The sequence below is a fragment of the Arvicanthis niloticus genome, chromosome 13, assembly GCF_011762505.2.
Source record: "Arvicanthis niloticus isolate mArvNil1 chromosome 13, mArvNil1.pat.X, whole genome shotgun sequence".
Lineage (NCBI taxonomy): Eukaryota > Metazoa > Chordata > Mammalia > Rodentia > Muridae > Arvicanthis > Arvicanthis niloticus.
This window is the reverse complement of record NC_047670.1, coordinates 23,962,740-23,980,576: the sequence shown is the minus strand read 5'-3', so window position 1 is coordinate 23,980,576 and position 17,837 is coordinate 23,962,740.

Genomic DNA, 17,837 nt, shown 5'->3' with positions numbered 1-17,837 from the left:
TATGTGCCATGTTTTTTGAATCATCACAAGTGCTGTCATTAGTATCACTATGTATCTTAAGGAGGAGAGAGGACGGAGGAGGGCATTGTAAGAACTCATTCAGTATTCAATAGATAAAGCTCCTTTCATTAGGGTTCAGAATGCTTAGTTCAAAAGAGTCATGGCTGTCTGACACCCTGTCTGACATTTGAAGACATACTCTCTGCCTGTCTGTACGTATTTTGGCATAAACAAGAGGAAAAAGTGAGAGGTAGCCAAGGTGATTTTTGGAGCAGTGTAATTGATTCGTCAATTCAGGAGTCCTCACAGAATTCAAGGTCAAACTAAGTCTCAAGCAGAAAACCCAGATCAATTTTTCAGTGGCTGACTGTTTAGAACAGCAGAGGCATATTTAAACCCATTTAGGAGAATCTATTACCTCAGTGAGTTAAGTTTATGGATCAAGTAGGGTTTATGTCTGTCCTTTATTAGAACAGAAACATTTTAGCACACCCCCCCCCCAAGGATGAAATGTAGTGTAAGAGACTAAGCACATAGGCTCTTAGGACTAGCTATTCAAAACTGGAAGCAGACAAGGGGTCATCGATCTTACAGTACAAAGAACCTTGCAATCTTGCTTGCACCTTTTTGTCATTATATTTTACTGTAATTATAAAAATATAGTCATCCAAATGATTTCTCAAATAACTTTCCAGATATTTACATTATGATATTATAGATGATTTCCAAATTTATTTTACCCATATATAACACACATAGGTAAAAATTTATGTCTCTTTTTGTTTGCTGTAGCTACTTATGAGTAGCTCATCTTGCAATTGTCTTTATCTAGTAATGACTTATAACTTCCAAGCAATGCTTATTTATTCAAGGACAAACAAATTTACAAAAATGCTCTCAATGAAGAAAGGAAAAGGCCCTGTGTCCCTTTATTTTAATAAAATAAGCAATGCAGTGGAATGTTATTTGAAGTGAGCTTAAAAAGTATGAAATTTATTATCACTGTATCTGATGTGCAAAGTGCTGTACACATTTTGTAGGTGATTTTTATATTTAAAAAACCTTTCATTTCTCAAAGGCCACTATTTAAATGGCTGACAGGGGATAATTTGTTTTGTTCAGTGAATTCCTGACTGTTGTACAAGGAACAGATCTTTCACCTTTCATTCAACAATCCATCTTTCTGTAGTGATTTATTTTAGTATTTCTAGACATGCTTTATTATCAACAAACTTTCCATGGACATTTTTTTTTCATTTTGGGAATTTACTGAGTGAGCCCCAAGGAGCTATACATATATTATGCTAAGTTATAAATATAAATTTAATGTTATTATATACAATTATATTTTATTTGGATATTTGCATATTTTAAAATATACAATCATATACTGTTGTATAAAATTGAGAAGATTGTAGAAATGTGGCCACATACAAAACACAATTTTATTTGTTAAGACATATGCAATAATTTTACATGTTGTTAGCATAGAGAATGATGAACTAGCATTTGTGAGAGATAAAAATATTTACTATTTCTTAAGGTGGTATCTTACTTTGATTAGTAAGCAAAGGATTCATGATCTAAGTAGAATATATGTCAGAGTGAAAAGAAAAAACACACATTATAGCCTTCTTTTCTATTGTTCTTATAATTTACTTTAAAGTGCAAATGTAAGTTTTTAAAAGAACCTAAAGTTCAGATGATCAAATTAACTGAGATCTCTACATTTGACATCAACCTTTATTTTAATAAATTCTTTATATGCCTTCTATCATTCTGTCAGCATATAACTCTTATAAAAATATACAACATTTTTCACAGAAATATCATTTTTTGAAAAACACATCTTGATTAAAGCACTCACTGCTTTTCCAAAGATTCTTTTTTTTTTTTTTTTTTTTTTTTCAGTTCCTATGTCTGGTGATTTCAGCACCAGAAAAAAATGTGACATTATTCCTATTTACCAATACATTTAAGCTATGTCAATGGCCAATTTGAATAAAAATATTACAGTCAAGATTGACTCTTGTCTGTATATTTTAAACAATCATCATGCAATACCTAAGAAACAAATTCTACCAATACTATAAACTTTTTCATCATATAATAAAATGAAAGCAGCTCAAATACAGTGTAAATTGTTGGGTTTTTTTTTGTTTACTCTAGAAGAATGTGCAAAGATACGACACTTGTGAGGTGATTTAAAGTTCAAATGATAGAGTCATGGGAAGGAGATATTAAAGATATAAAAGAAACTAGAATGGTAACTGGAGTCAGGAAACTAAAATTCCTCAGGGAGAACCGGTTGTAAGTATGAGATAGAAAAAAGAATGATTGCAGACAAGCCAAAGGAGCACAAAAGACATAGCCAGCTAGAATACTGCTCTTCCTAAACTCTCTTCAAATAACAAAATAGAATTTTCTTTAAGCTCACTGTCTGCTTAAAGGTTATCAAGTTATACTTTCACAAATTAGGTCATAATCTAAATCATAAAATCATGTTTTACATCTCACTCAATGTAGAGCAATCCTGAAAGTGTACACTGGTTTCATATTCTACCTTGCAGATATAAATGAGCAGTACTCCCTAATACAAAGACATCCAATGTCTTCTAGCTAGAGAAAGTCTCTGAAAACTAATAGATTATCATTTCATCTTATAAATAATGTTACTCTAATTAGGTATATGTTATTAAAACCCCTTGGTAAGCCTTTTGAAGTTTGTTAACCGTGTTCTATTACTTCATAAGGTGATGGTTATAGTAAGCTTGGAGTGTCTTACATGGTCTTATATCACTGAAACACATTTTACCTGGAAGGGAAAGTTAACATATTTAAAAGAGACATGTTTATAATAACAATAATGATGATGATGATGATGATGGTGATAATAGCAACAACAACAAATTCTTTAAGTACTCAAAAGTAATTCTTATGCGTAACTAAGACAATAATCACTTATGAGTCAGATATGCTTATTAAAGAGGAAATCAAAATACTTTGCTTAATTACTAGGAAGTATATTCAGGCCTGATAAAGGAAAAGTGAGGAGCACCAAAACACTTCCCAGGCTGGAGTCTTAAGAAAATAATTAGAGTGAAAAACTGAGCCTATGATTTATTTCTAGGGAGAGTGATGACTATCATTAGTTTACAGCTATTTCTAGTACCTTTTGGTAGTACTTTCTATTTCCAGTACCTTCTGCTATTCCCTAACATTTATAGAGGTCTGCTACAAAGAACCCCTTGTTGTTACGGCTATATATATCAACCAACCAGACCCCCCCCCCCAGAGCTCCCAGGGACTAAACCACCAACCAAAGAGTACACATGGAGGGACCCACGACCCCAGCAGCATATGTAGCAGAGGAGGGCCTTGTTGAGTATCAGTGGGAAGAGAGGCCCTTGGTCCTGTGAAGGTTCAATGGCCCAGTGTAGGTGAATTCGAGGGTGGAGAGGTAGAAGTGGGTGGGTGAAATAGGGAGGGAGGATGGGATAGGGGATTTACTGAGGGGAAAACAGGAACGGAACGGGGATAACATTTGAAACGTAAATAAATAAAATATCCAATAAAAAGGAAAAGAAAAAAATGCTGCCCCAAACCAAAAGTAAAAAGAGAATAGTGGATGTAGCTCAGGGTTGGAATTCTTACCCAGAAAATATGAGAAGGTGTAGGGGGAGACTCCCTAATTGTTTGGGTAAATAAAGACAACAGAAACCAATCTCTGGAAAAGATAGAGGCAGTTTTCCAGGTCCCAGGAGGAAGAGGAGGAGACAACATAGAAAAAGGGCTTTTCAGCCAGGCTGTGGGGCAGAAAAGATAGACACCATGCAGGCTTGGGGACTGTTAGACCCAGTGGATTTCAACACAGAATAATAGATTTCTATACTCAGTGGTTGCAACATTGGGCCGATTTTAAATATTAAGATTATCTGGTGTTTTCCATCCTCAACGATGAGCCAGATGAGCAAGAGAGAGACCTCAACAACTGGACAGTTGTTAGCGTTGGGCAGTCAGCCACAGGTTTGTGGGAAAAGTGTTAGCTAGCCATGGGAGGTGAGTGAGGCTGGTGGAGCTAGCTGTGAGAGGCTGAGAGACCACTGGTGGACCTCTCTAGAAGAAAGAAGCAAGTGTGGATTTTAAAATTATACGTGGATTTTAAAAATTATACTGGTTTCAATTTCCAGTACTTGAAGAAATATTACAACAAATTTACCTCATTCCACTGAGTCTAATATGTGCCTAGGAATCAGCACAGACACATAGGCTTCCTGTGGCCCTTCATATGCACTTAGGGTCTTCTAAGTTTGAAAAGTATTCAAAAAAAACCACATTCAAATTGACTCAGTTAATCAAAGTAAAACCATACAAATGAGCACATTTGCAAAGCATTAACTTTGAGGATGAGGAAGGGAGAGGATTTAAGCCAGGGCTTGCTTTAAAGGCAGGAATGGAAACTAAGGGAGAATCTAAATTAAACACAAAGAAGTAGTTTCTGAGTCAAGAAGGATATTCTGCAACATTAAAAGGGATATGAGAGAGAAAATCAATCCTTTGTGATCATCAATCTGTTTCCAGACAGGTTACCTGAAGAAGTGACTTCTGAGTGCTTGGTCCCAAACAAGATTCTGTGTCACCCACAGTAAGGACCAGAGACTATCATAGACCTGATCTGGAAAGATTTTGGGAATTGAATCATGGGGAAGAGTGCAGTTGAGTATAGATGTTAGGATAAAACATGACCTTTGTAATCATAAACTGATAGTATGATAGTATATAAATCATAAAATCATAGTAGTGCCTGAGTGTGGTCTGAAAAAGAAAGGAAGGGAAGGAGCAAGTGAGAGAGCAACCGAGTAAGAGAGCAAGAGATAGAGAGAGTGAGAGAGAGAGGGGGAAGGAGGAGGAGCAAAGGAAGAAGAGGTGGTCAGGGGGATGAGAAAGGGAGTAGGGGATGAATGTAATCATAGGGCCTTGCACTATGGTATGTATGTCAAGTATGGTATGTATTATGGTATTGTCAAATATTAAAAACAAGAATTATTTCCATTATTGTTCTAGTTCCTTTTCTGTTGCTTTGATAAAGTTTTCTGACCGAAAGTAAGTATAGGAAAAGTTTTACTTCACCTTACAGAGTATAGTTCATCAGTGAAAGCATTCAACGCAGGAACTGAAGCAGGAAACATAAAGGCAGAAAACATGGAGGAACCCTGCTCACTGCCTTGATTTGTGACCTATGTAATTTAGCTTTCTTATACAGCTCAGGATTATCTGTCCTGAGAATGATAACACCAACAGTGAGCTAGGCTCTCTTACAGCAATTAAAATATTTCCCCACATACATTCCAGAAGGCAAATCTTATGTAAGCAATTCCTCAAGTAATACTCTTAGCTGAGTCTAGGTTGTGTCTAGTTGACTGCCTAAGATAACACAATTAATCCACCTGATTTTAATTAGAAAACACAATGTGCTGAACATTGGAGATATAAAATATGTGTGAAAAAGTATGTGTTTACTTTTATAACATTTAAATATACTTACAAAATGTTTAAAACAAGGATAATCATTCTATATTCTCACTTTTATTAACATCTAATCTAATACTTCCCAACTAAGCAGCTAAAAATAGTCTTTCTTGTGTATGTGGACTAATCTGCCATTTTTGGAAAAACTGAAGCCGTATGAATGCTTGCAATAAAAACTCATCTGTGAACTCATTAGTTTATTTATCTAATATCTGAGGCTGCTTATCAATTGAAAATGTTCTGAAATGGCCAGTGTAAACCTATATACAGCATCAAAGTAGTACCTATGTCGTTCTATATCATTATAGTTAAATTTCAAGCTCCAGAGACTAAATACAGGGAAAGGAATAGATTAATCTCTCCATGACTTTCCCTAATTTTGGAAACCACAAAAGATTATGGAACATTACACATACTGTTTGTCAGAATAAGCATAATGATGTCAAATGCAGATTCCAGACAAGAGACCTAGACTTCTTCAGTTGATTTCTCTCACTTTCTCTCTTCTCTCTTCTCTCTTCCTCTCTTCTCTTCTCTTCTCTTCTCTTCTCTTCTCTTCTCTTCTCTTCTCTTCTCTTCTCTTCTCTCTCTCTCTCTCTCTGTCGCTCTCTGTCTCTCTCTCTCTCTCTCTCTCTCTCTCTCTCTCTCTCTCTCTGTCTCTCTCTCTCTCTCTGTGTGTGTGTGTGTGTGTGTGTGTGTGTTGGGGGTTGGGCATTTCAGAGGTTTTAAAGCTAAACGTTGTGAATAAAATAAATATTAATAATAGAAAATAAAATACTAATAAAAACCCAGCTGAATTTCACTTTTAAAACATATAACCAGCTACATTGTTGTTACAATACATAGTCAGCTACATTATATGATTTTACTTTCTCATGTAATGAGCACTTGTGGGCATCTGTGACTAGGGAGTTGGGCTAAAGGAAGAGTGAGACTGAGATGTGCCCAAAAGCTCATCATGATACTGGCAGAAATTAGGGTTGCTCAATCCCTGCTCTCAGTCTAATTGCTCCGACACACAGTCTCTACCTCCCTCACATCTGAGGACAATCACATAGTCTGTGGCCAGATTACAAATTCAACTTCCTCTCTCTCAATAAGAACAAACCTTCCAAATTCTTAGAATTCCTCTTTATGTAAATGAGGCATTCCCAGTTTCTAGCCCTAGCCAGTAACATATATTTACCTTGGAATTCACTGCCCACTACCTGAGATATAGATAGCCTTTTTTTTTTCACCCTGAATAATGTTGATCTGTATGGATGAAGCATACCCAGAAGTCAATCTGTCTGTACTCATACTGTCCAAACACTGCCAGCAACTCTATTGCCAGGGAGGAGAGTCACATGTATTTAATGTAATATTTTCTAAAATGCTTATTCAACATATAGTCTCTTATCTCTTTAAAATTTAGTTGTTAATAATATAATGATTTCATTGTGAACTTCCAATTTCTATTGTCCTATTTCACTGCTACCTAAGCATTTGAATGTAGCAGTTCAAAGTTGATATTCTACATCCTTCTCAACATGTGCTGTCACTTGAGATTTTGATCTTAGCCATTCTTTGGGGGTATAAAGTGGAATCTCAGAGTTGTTTTGATTTGCATTTCCCTGATGATTAAAGATGTTGAACATTTTTCTAAATGTTTCTTGGCCATTAGAGATTCCTCTGTTGAGGATTCTGTTTAGCTCTCTAACCCATCGATTGTAACTGGGTTATTTGGTTTGTTGGTATTTGATGTCTTGAGTTCTTTATATATTTGGATATTAGCCCTCTGCTAGATGTAGGGTTGGTAAAAATATTTTACCATTCTCTAGACTACCATTTTATTCTATTAATGGAGTCCTTCTTTGCCTTACAGAAGTTTTTCAGTTTCATTAGGTCATATTTATTAATTATTGATCTTAGTGTATGATCTATAGGTGTTCAGGAAGTTGTCTCCTATGCCAAAAAATTTAAGACTATTTTCTAATTTTTCCTATTAGACTTAGTGTTTTCTGTTGAGGCCTTTGACCTGCTTGGACTTCAACTTTGTGAAGCATAATAAATATGGTTCAGCTTGCATTCTTCTACACACACACACATCCAGTTAGATCAGCACCATTTGTTGAAGACACTTTCTTTTTTTCATTGTATGGTTTGGACTTCTTTGTCAAAAATCAAGTGACTATAGGTGTGTGGGTTTATTTCTGGGTCTTCAGTTCTACTCCATTGATCAATCTGTCTATTCTATACAAATACAATGAAGTTTATTATTATTATCCTTGCTTTGATTGAAACTGAAGAAATGACCAACTTGATGGATGGCCCAATGTGAGACCTAAAACATGGACAAGATCAAATCCATGTCTCTATAAATGATACTCTGTTATTCTTACAGACAGGAACCAAGCATGACTATCCTCTGAGGTGCTCCATTTAGCAGGTGGACTAAAGAGATGCTAAGCATTAGATGGGCTTGGGGATTCTTGTGGAAGAGTTGGGTAAATATTTAGGAATCCTGAAGAAATAGAGACTCCACAAAAAGATCAAAGGAGTAAAATAACCTGAACCCTTGGGGACTCACGGAAACTGAACCACTGACCAAAAAGTATACATGTGCTGGGCTTAGACCACTGCAATACATAGCAAAAGTACAGCTTGACTTCATGCAGGTCCCCCAACAACTAGAGCAGGAGCTGTTCTTGACTCTGTAGCCTGCCCGTGGATCCTATTCCACAGAGAGACAGATAAACAGAGAGAATACATTAATTTTAAATAAGTAACCATCTCAAATATATCCAAAGATCTCCATTTTTAATTAGGATTTTCCTTCAAGGAGAATTTTATTCTTGAATACCAAACAATATAGACTTTACAAAAATCATAAGACCATAGAATTCTTCATCACATCTCATATCCACATAAATTCCTAGAGAACTACATGGTTGTATTCTGTTTATATCCCTAAAAATATTTGAAGACAGACAGGACTATAATAGCAGAACATTAAATGAAAATATAGCATCTGATGATGAAGTTACTGAAAACAGGAAACACTTGCTGACTTCTATCTATGAAAACAAATGCTTCTGTTGAATATTATTAAAAACATACTTTTCTACAACAATAAAAATTGTGAGTCTTACTAATAAGGAAAACACTGTGACAAAGTATTCATTCATAAGAGACTTGGAAATAGCAGAAAATTTGAATTTTTATGCTAGAAATTTAATGTATCTGTTATGAATATGTTAAAGAGAATGAAAAAAGTAGAAAGCATTCCAGAAACATTAAAAATGCAACTAAAAGATGGAAAGAATAAAAGGAATGAAAGAAAATAAGCTTTGTCAGTAGAAACTTTCCAAACTAAAATATGAAGGAAAATAAAAGTGAGAAATCAGAGAACAGTATGTCTAAGAATGATGGGGCAATTATAAAAGGTCTAAAGCCATAAAGTGAATACATCAGATGGAAAAAATAGAAAAGGCTAGGAAAAATATCTAAGTAATAATGTTTGAGAAATGTTTAGAACTAATACCAAACACTAAATCACAGATAGCATGATCTCAGAGCACACTAGGAATACTGAAAAAATATCCATGTCTCAGTATGTCATTTTTCAACTTGCAGAATGCTAAAGCAAAGAGAATACATTGCAAGACATTGGGAAAACAAATTGACACCATACATATGGAGAAAATGGAACAAGAATTACATTGAGTTTTAAAATAGTCACAAAAGGAAATATTTAAATGGAAATGCTGAGAAAAATACTTGCACTATAGAACTATATGTCCCGTGAAATACTATTGAAAAGTTAGCAGGGTATATGTTGTTTTTCATTTAATAAAATGAAAATGAGTGAGCACAAAACATGCTGTACAAGAAATGTTAAAATAAATTCACCAAAGAAGAATATGAAAGAGTTGACCTACTTGGATTTTCCTAACAAGGGGTAAAATTGTTAAAGAAATGAAGGATAAACAAAAATACATGAAAACTTTTAGTTGATTAAGTATGCAAATGTTTTAAAATAGTAAGATATATGGTTTATAGTTATAGATCCTCGATTTAAAACTTAAATTTCAACATTTTCTGGGGTGAAAAGGCATAGTCAGGAAGTACTTAATATTAGAAATGAAAAGATTTTGACATTTAAAAAAAACATGGGTTAGTTCTAAGCATGTATTTCAAATCCATGATGACTATTAAAATATTTTAAAAATTGTAATTCTCATAGTAAAGGAAGAAAGAATATCAAATCACAAAAATTATAAAAGACACAAATATAGATATCAATAGCAACAAAACAAAAAAGTAATCAGTGAACATTAAATAATCAACATGTGAAGCATATTAACCCAACTATATTATCAATTTAAATGCAGAAATATAAAGACAGAAAATTTATTAAAAATGAGGCCCAACTGCATCTTGTCTTTCAGAAAAATGTAACATCTGTAAGAAAACTGAAGGGATACATAAAGACATATTATGCTAACATACATTGAATAATATAAGGAAAAACCAAATTAATTAAAAAAATAAAATTACAGTAATTTCAGACCAATTTTACTTATGAACATTGATACAAAATACTAAATAAAATAACTGTGAGCTGAATCGAAGAGCACATCAAAAACATTATCCACCATGATCAAATAGACTTTATCCCAGGCATACATGGATGGTTCAGTATATGAAAATCCATCAATATAATCTATCATATAAAAAAAACCACATAATCATTTCATTAGATGAGAAAATCATTTGACAGAATCCAACACCTCTTCATGTGAAAAATCTTGGAGAGATCAAGAATACAAGGTACTTGCATAAACAAAATAAAGGCAATATCCACCAAGCCAAAGTCCAACAGCAAATTAAGATAAACTTAATGGAATTCCACTAAAATCAAGGGCAAAACTAGGCTGTCCATTCTTTGTGATAGCAAATGCTAGTAAGGATGAGGAGCAAATGGAACACTCCTTCATTGCTGATGAGAGCACAAGCTTGGAAAACCACTTTGGAAATCAATTTGATGCTTTCTCAGAAAACAGAATCATTCTACATTAAGACCCAGCTATACAACTCCTAGGCTTATACCCAAAAGTTTCTCCACCATACCACAACAACACTTGCTCACATATGTTCATGTTAGCTTTATTAATTATAGCCAGAGACTGGAAAGAACCTAGATGTCCCTCAACTGAAGAACAGATGAAAGAAAATGTGGCACATTCACATCAGCTTCATTCATAGTAGCCAGAAGCTGGAAATAACTGTCCCTCAACTGAATAAATAAAGAAAATGAGCTGTATCTATCTAATGGAATACTATTTAGCTATTAAAACCAAAAAAGATCTTGAATTTTCCAGGGAAATAGATGAAACTTAAGAATATCAACCTGAATAAGGTTACCATCTCAAAAGGAAATGTATGTATGGTATATACTCGCTTATAAGTAGAAATTAGCCATGATATACAGGATATGCATGCTACAATCAACAAATCCAAAGAAACAAAAAAAAAAAAAAAAGAAAGAAAAAGAAAAAAAAAGAAAGGTACAAGTGAGGATGTTTGAATCTTACTTAGAAGGAACAATAAAATAATTATAGGAGGCAGATGGAAGGAAGGAACTGGGTGGGGGAGGGGATGGGCAGGGAAATCAGGAGTTCATGATCAAGTGATGGGAGGGACAGGAGAGATGGACAGATGACCATGAGAATACATGTAAATTTACAACTGACAGAAGTGTGGAGGTAGGAGGCATCTCCAGGATGTCACAGAGATCATGGATATGAGAGGTGCCCAAGAATCAATCAGGATGACCTTAGCTATGACTCAGTTGACTGAGGATATGAAACATAGCAAGGCCACCTCCTGTATAGAGAGGCAGGAATCCCAGTAGAGCTATACGGACACCTTTTCTGTGTATAAGAAATACATGGACAGGGAATAGAGTAGAGACTGAGGAAATGGTCAACCAATAACTATCCCACCTTGAGACCTGTCAATGAGCCAGCACCAATCCGTAACAGGATTAATGATACTTTGTTACACTTTTAGACAGAAGGCTAGCATGGCAGTCCTCTCAGAGGCTCCATTCAGCAGCTAATAAAGGCAAGTGCAGACACCTGGAGCCAAACAGTGGATGGAGCTCAAGGACTCTTGGAGAAGACTAGCAGAAAGTATTGAGGGCCCCAAAGGAGATAGGACCTCCACAGGAAGACCAGCAAAATCAACTAAAATGCACCCTGGGGGCTTTCAAAAACTAAATAACCAACAAAAGAGAACGCATGTGCTGGACCTAGACATCCCCATATATAAGTAGTAGATGTATAGCTTGGTCTTAATGTGGGTCTTGAACAACTAGAGCAAGGGCTATCCCAAAATCTGTTGCCTGTCCATGGTATATGTTCTTGCTGGTATGCCTTGCCTGGCCTCAGTGGGAGAAGATGCTCTTACCCCAGGAGAGAATTGATATGCCAGAGTGGAGGGTTACCCAGATGGGCCCCACCCAATCAGAGGAAAAAGGGAGGAGAAATGGGGAAAAGATTTGTGGGAGGCAGTGACTGGCAGATAACCAGTGAGAAGGATATAAAATGAATAAGTAAAAATTAAATAAAATTAAAAAGAAAAGAATTATATAGGTACAATTTCTCACATAAACATTGAAAATATATATAGATTATATACATGGAAATTAACTTTAAATTTGTATCAGTTCATAATAGCCTATGCCAATGTATCAAAATCATTTATTTCTGTACCAGCATATAAAATTCAGTACAAATATAAAAAAAACCTTGATTTTGCATCAAAATACAAAGATCATTACCAATGCAAGATTATTGTTATACAGGGATTTTTTTTTGGTTTAAAAGTATATTCAATCTACCCTTTTTGTCTAATATTCTTATAATATTCTATATCTCCCTTTTCTCTTTTAAACTTCCTACCACTTAACCAAGAAAGAAAGGATAGAGAAAAGGAAAAGAAAGAGAAATATCTCTGAGTCTAACTAAGTTCCTGATTTTGTTTCCTCTCTGGCCAAGACCATAACTATTTGTAACCAGCACCCTAAGTGACAACAAGCATTCAACACCCATTGAATAACCAAAAGTCAAACACTCCACCTCTTTGGAATGGGGCATAGCTTTATTATAATTGACTCTTGTTGATTTTGGATGTGAAATTCCTTTTGGGGGTCCAAGAAAATTAGAAAAATGGTTAGTCTTTAAAAAAAAAAAAAAAAAAAGCTAGCTGTTGCACATGTTGTCCTGTCTCTATGTGCTGAAAAATCTCAGGGCTTAACTGAAGTTCTGACTGGAACAGTCTGTGGTGTTGAACCATGTGAAGTTTATCTGGAAGGAAGTATTTAGTTAAAACAACATTAATGTTGCCTGAGGTAGGATCAAGCAGGACACTGGAATAAAAAGTCTCAGTACCCCAGCATCCCTGATGGTGAACCTTGTCAGGTCTGTACTTCTGGCTGTTTTTGATTGTTTGTTTATCTGTGTACATAAAGCTTTTAGAAGTAATATATATTTCTGTATTAACATAATGTATGGAATGTGTTACGTGCACAAATCTATTTAAGATGATTTTTTGCTTCTTGTTTGAGCAGATAAAAGACATCTGTCTTTACTTATAAATTAGTTTGAATTATATAACCAAACAAATCATCAATTTCATATGAATGGATGGCATGTAAAAAATAAATAAATAAATGAATGAATGAATGGCATGTAATAATATGTCATGAGAATTCTATAGCCACAAGATCATTTGCCATACCTAGGTGAAATGTCTCCAGACACTTTTATGTTTCAGTCAGTTCCAGAATTGTTCCCAACTGATGGAATTAGTAAATACATCACCTGTTTCTTTGTTTTTTTTTTTATTGTCTCCTTTGTTTCAACAGCCAAGATCTTCAAGGGGTCTTCCCCTATTATGGTCGCTATTACCTTGGAGGAAATCCGAAGGCTTTTCTTCTTTCCTGTTGATACAAACATAAAGCCTCTCTCCCAACATAACATACATTTTTTCCAGCAGTTTTAAGTCATCACAAGTATAGACTGATCCAATCTAGCAGCTCCTTTTCCATCCATATTTGCTCCATTTTGATCTCTTTCAAAGAGAATATAAAATACCATCATTACCATTGTTAACATAACCATTTTCACATTGCTAAATAAAAACAAGTCTATACAGAGTCCAAATATAGGCCTCTACAATGAAAAACAATTATAATTGTTTATTTAAATAGGCTTTCTCTGTGTATCCTGGGATGTAGTGGATTTGTTCTGTAAATCAGTCTGGCCTCAAAATCACAAAAAAAATCTGTTTCTGTTTTTGTCTCCCAAGTATTTGGCTTAAGGATATCGATTTACCCTTGAAAATATTTATATCAATTTTATCACTTTTTCTCTCCTTTAGAGATTCATTTTTAATGTGGATTCATTTATTCTTCTTTTTTCTCCCTTAGTGTAATATTCTTCCCTGTATTCACCTTTATTTAAATTCCTTTTAATCTCAGTTCCCAAGCATATTCTCAAACATATTGTACTTGCTCAAAGTTCTTGGTCTGGGTTTTATACTTTATGCTATTCTGAGTTGTCATCAGTTCTCCTATGAGAGCCTCATCTCTATAGAAACTGGTTGGATAATCAGAGCAGTATCGACACCCTAATTCATTGAATGTATTAAGTCCTGAATCTATTCCATTTTAAACTATACCATTTTCTGTAAATCAGTTTACTCAGTTGAATACTCTTACGGCATATGGCATATTATATTTGGACCTCACTTAGCGTGAATCATTTATTAATTTAAAATATCAAATTGTTTCTATAGCATATTTGTTTATTTGATTTACTTACCTCCTGTGACAAAATGCATTTGTATTCAGTATTGCCAACAACATAATTAACAAGCAACACAGTTCATTAGCCTAACAGTATTATTTTTTATTCTCTTGTCCAATAGACTCTGGATTCTTTAGTTAGATGCTTTTCTTCCCCTAGAAAGATAAAAGCAAACAACCCTTGCCCAAACCTAACTCTGGGTCTTCCATTGACTAACAGAATACAACCTTCCTAGGATAAAATGCTTTTTTACAACAGAAAAAGCATTATCTTTCAAATTGAAATTATAAACATACCTTATGTGGATAAATATACCTATATTCCCCTTTCTCTTTGTATAAATTTTGGTTGATGGGCAATTAGTTTTTGAATTACTAAAGTAATTTCTATTTATTATTAAGCGAACACATCCAAGTACCTTTAAGGAAATATGCGTCATTTTGAAGTTTAGACAGACCTTTCCATGTGGCTGTATCTATCAGCAGAGAGTTCCATCATGACATTACTGAATAGAGGAGGCAGATCTAGAATTCCCAGAGATCTGCCTGTCTTTGTCTCTAGTGTTTTAGCTCAGACACTGTGCTGGGCCTGGGCATTCCCCAGTCCCTTTGTTTACAGGGAGAAGTGTTTCCATCTTCTTTCGACTTGGGAATTAGGGCTGCAGTTTGGAAGGTCATGAACATTGAACATTATTCCCATAGGACTGGATTGGGTTGATAGGATGTGTCAAGCTTGGCAGAACCTGAAATGGTTTATCCTATAGCTGTGGTCTCTAGGTTTTACCATCTGTTACTACATGTCATCAGCCCAAGCCCCAATTTCTATGTTCTATTTTTTTAAATTCAGTACGGGCTTCTCTAAAAAGTCACTTTTCATACTATCTCTCTTGTCTAGGAACAACTTCTTCACAGATATTTGACTTGTATTGTTCTGGAAACCTTGATTTTGGTCTTATTTCATTATTTTTCTTTCTTTTATTTTTTAAGGCCTTTTCCCCCAGGCCTCTTATATAGATAGCTTGACTTTTTTCTGCCTTTTATCTGAGCCCTGTAAGATTTCTAATTACGTTAAGTTGGGCACCATTTATAGAAGTTATAGTTGGTTCCTTCTCCCAGCCCCTTGTTCTCAGAAATAAGGCTTGAACTTAAAACATATTTACAAATACCTTGATCATATAGCTCATAGCTCTGACTGGATGATAATTTAAGTTAACCCATTTATTCTAATTTACATTTTGTCATGGGCTGGTTATCTGCACTCAGATACCAATCATCCATCTAGTCACTACTTCCAGGGTGAATTTCCCACATCTGACTCTATCCCACAATTCTTTTCGGACTCCTGGTCATCCAATTCTTTATTATACTATTTTTCTATAGGTCATACTTTTTTTTTTGTCACAAGCATTGCATGCATACAATACACAAGATATTCTTTATAAAATTCCTGACCATAGCCCAATAACACTTAATCAAGTATGTTTATGGCAGCATTATTCATAGCCAGAAAATGAAAACACTTGGACTGAAGAACAAAAAATGAAAATGTGGTACATTTACATGATAGTATATTATTTGGCTATTATAAACAATGACATCATAACATTTTCAGACAAATAGATAGAACTAGAAAAGATCATCCTGAGTGAGGTATTCCAGAACCAGAAAGACACACATGGTATGTACTCATGTATAAGTGGCTATTAGCCATAAAGTACAGGATAATGTTCTACAATCCACAGACTCAAAAAAGGTAATTAAAAAAGAGGACCCAAAGGGGGTTGCTTGAATCTCACAGAGAAGGTGAAATAGATTAATGTTGAGAGAATCTTTTATAAGCACCAAGTCAATAAAAAAGCCAATGGCCAATGAGCTGAGGCAAGAAATAGGACGTGGGACACAGGCAGATATAAAGGCGATTCTGGGAAATAACTAGAGAATAAAAGGAAACACACACACACACACAGAGAGAGAGAGAGAGAGAGAGAGAGAGAGAGAGAGAGAGAGAGAGAGAGAGAGAAACTCAGGGTGATGCTAAGGAGACTGGAAGAAAAAAGTGGGATTCAAGAAGTAACTAACCAAAAGGTAGACATAAAATAGTCTATATGGGTTAAATAATTTACAAACTAGTCAGAGAATGAGCCAAAGCATTTTATAATAAATAATTTGTCTCAGAGTTATCATTCTGGGAGCAGAACCAGAAAGGGAAAAAAAACAGTTAATTTTTTTTAATAGATCAGATCTATTGGAAGTAGATGGAGGGAGGACATTGGTTGAGGGAGATTTGAGAATAAGAACAGGAGGAAAGAGGTGGGAGTTAACTAAGAGAATGAGAACTAAAATCAATGGCAGGAGCATCTCTGAGATGATCTAGAGACCTGAGACATTGGAAGGTCCAGGGAATCTATCAGAATCTGAGACACCTAGCAAGAGAATATATGGAACCAGAAATGGTCACCTCCTTTAGCCAGGCAAGACATAAAATGGAAAGATGGGGTTGGCCCACCCACAAGGTCTTCAACCTGGAATATTTCCTGCCTATAAGATGTGTAGTGATAAAGATGGAGCATAAATTGGGGGACTGGCTAACAAATGACTGGCTCAACTTAAGATGTAAACCTATGAGAAAAAGAGAACCCTAACACTATTAATGATATTATGCTATGCTTGCAGAAAGGAGCCTACCAAAACTATCCTCTGAAAGGCTGCATCTAGCAGTTGATGGCAGCAGATGCAAAGACTCATAGGCAAGCATTGGGCAAAGCTCTTATGGGACTCTTAGGGAAAAAAGGAAGGAGGGATTTTTTTGAACCAGAGAGGTCAAGGACACCACAAGACAACCTACAGAATCAATTAAACTTAGCCCATGGAGGTTCAAAGAAACTGATCCACCAGCCAAGAAGCATGCATGGGATGAACATAAACCTTCTACATATATGTAACAGATGTGAACCTTTTTTTTCATGTAGAACCCATAAAAGCATGATTATGGGCTGTCTCTGACTTTGTTGCCTGTGTTTGAATCCCTTTCCCTTATCTGGGCTGCATTGTCTGGTCTCATTGAGGATATATATGCCTGGTACTACTGAATCTTGAAATGATTATTTAGGCTGATGTACAAAGGAGGCCTCCCCTTCTATGGAAAGAGGGGGAAGTGGAGATGTGGGGGAAAGAGGGCCAACTGGGAGAATACAAGGGGAATACAATATGGATATGGATTGGGTAAATAAACTGGAGAAAAGATAAAAAAATAAATAAATAGAATGGTACATTAGAAGAAGGAAAAGCTTTTGGATGCAAATATTATGATCAAGACTAATAAAAAATAACCAACCAATTGGGTAAATATTTTATTTTATTAATTTTTATTAATCATTCCATTTGTTTACATCTCAAATGATATCCCACTTTCCAATTATCCCCTTCTAACAACCCCATCCCATGATATCCCACT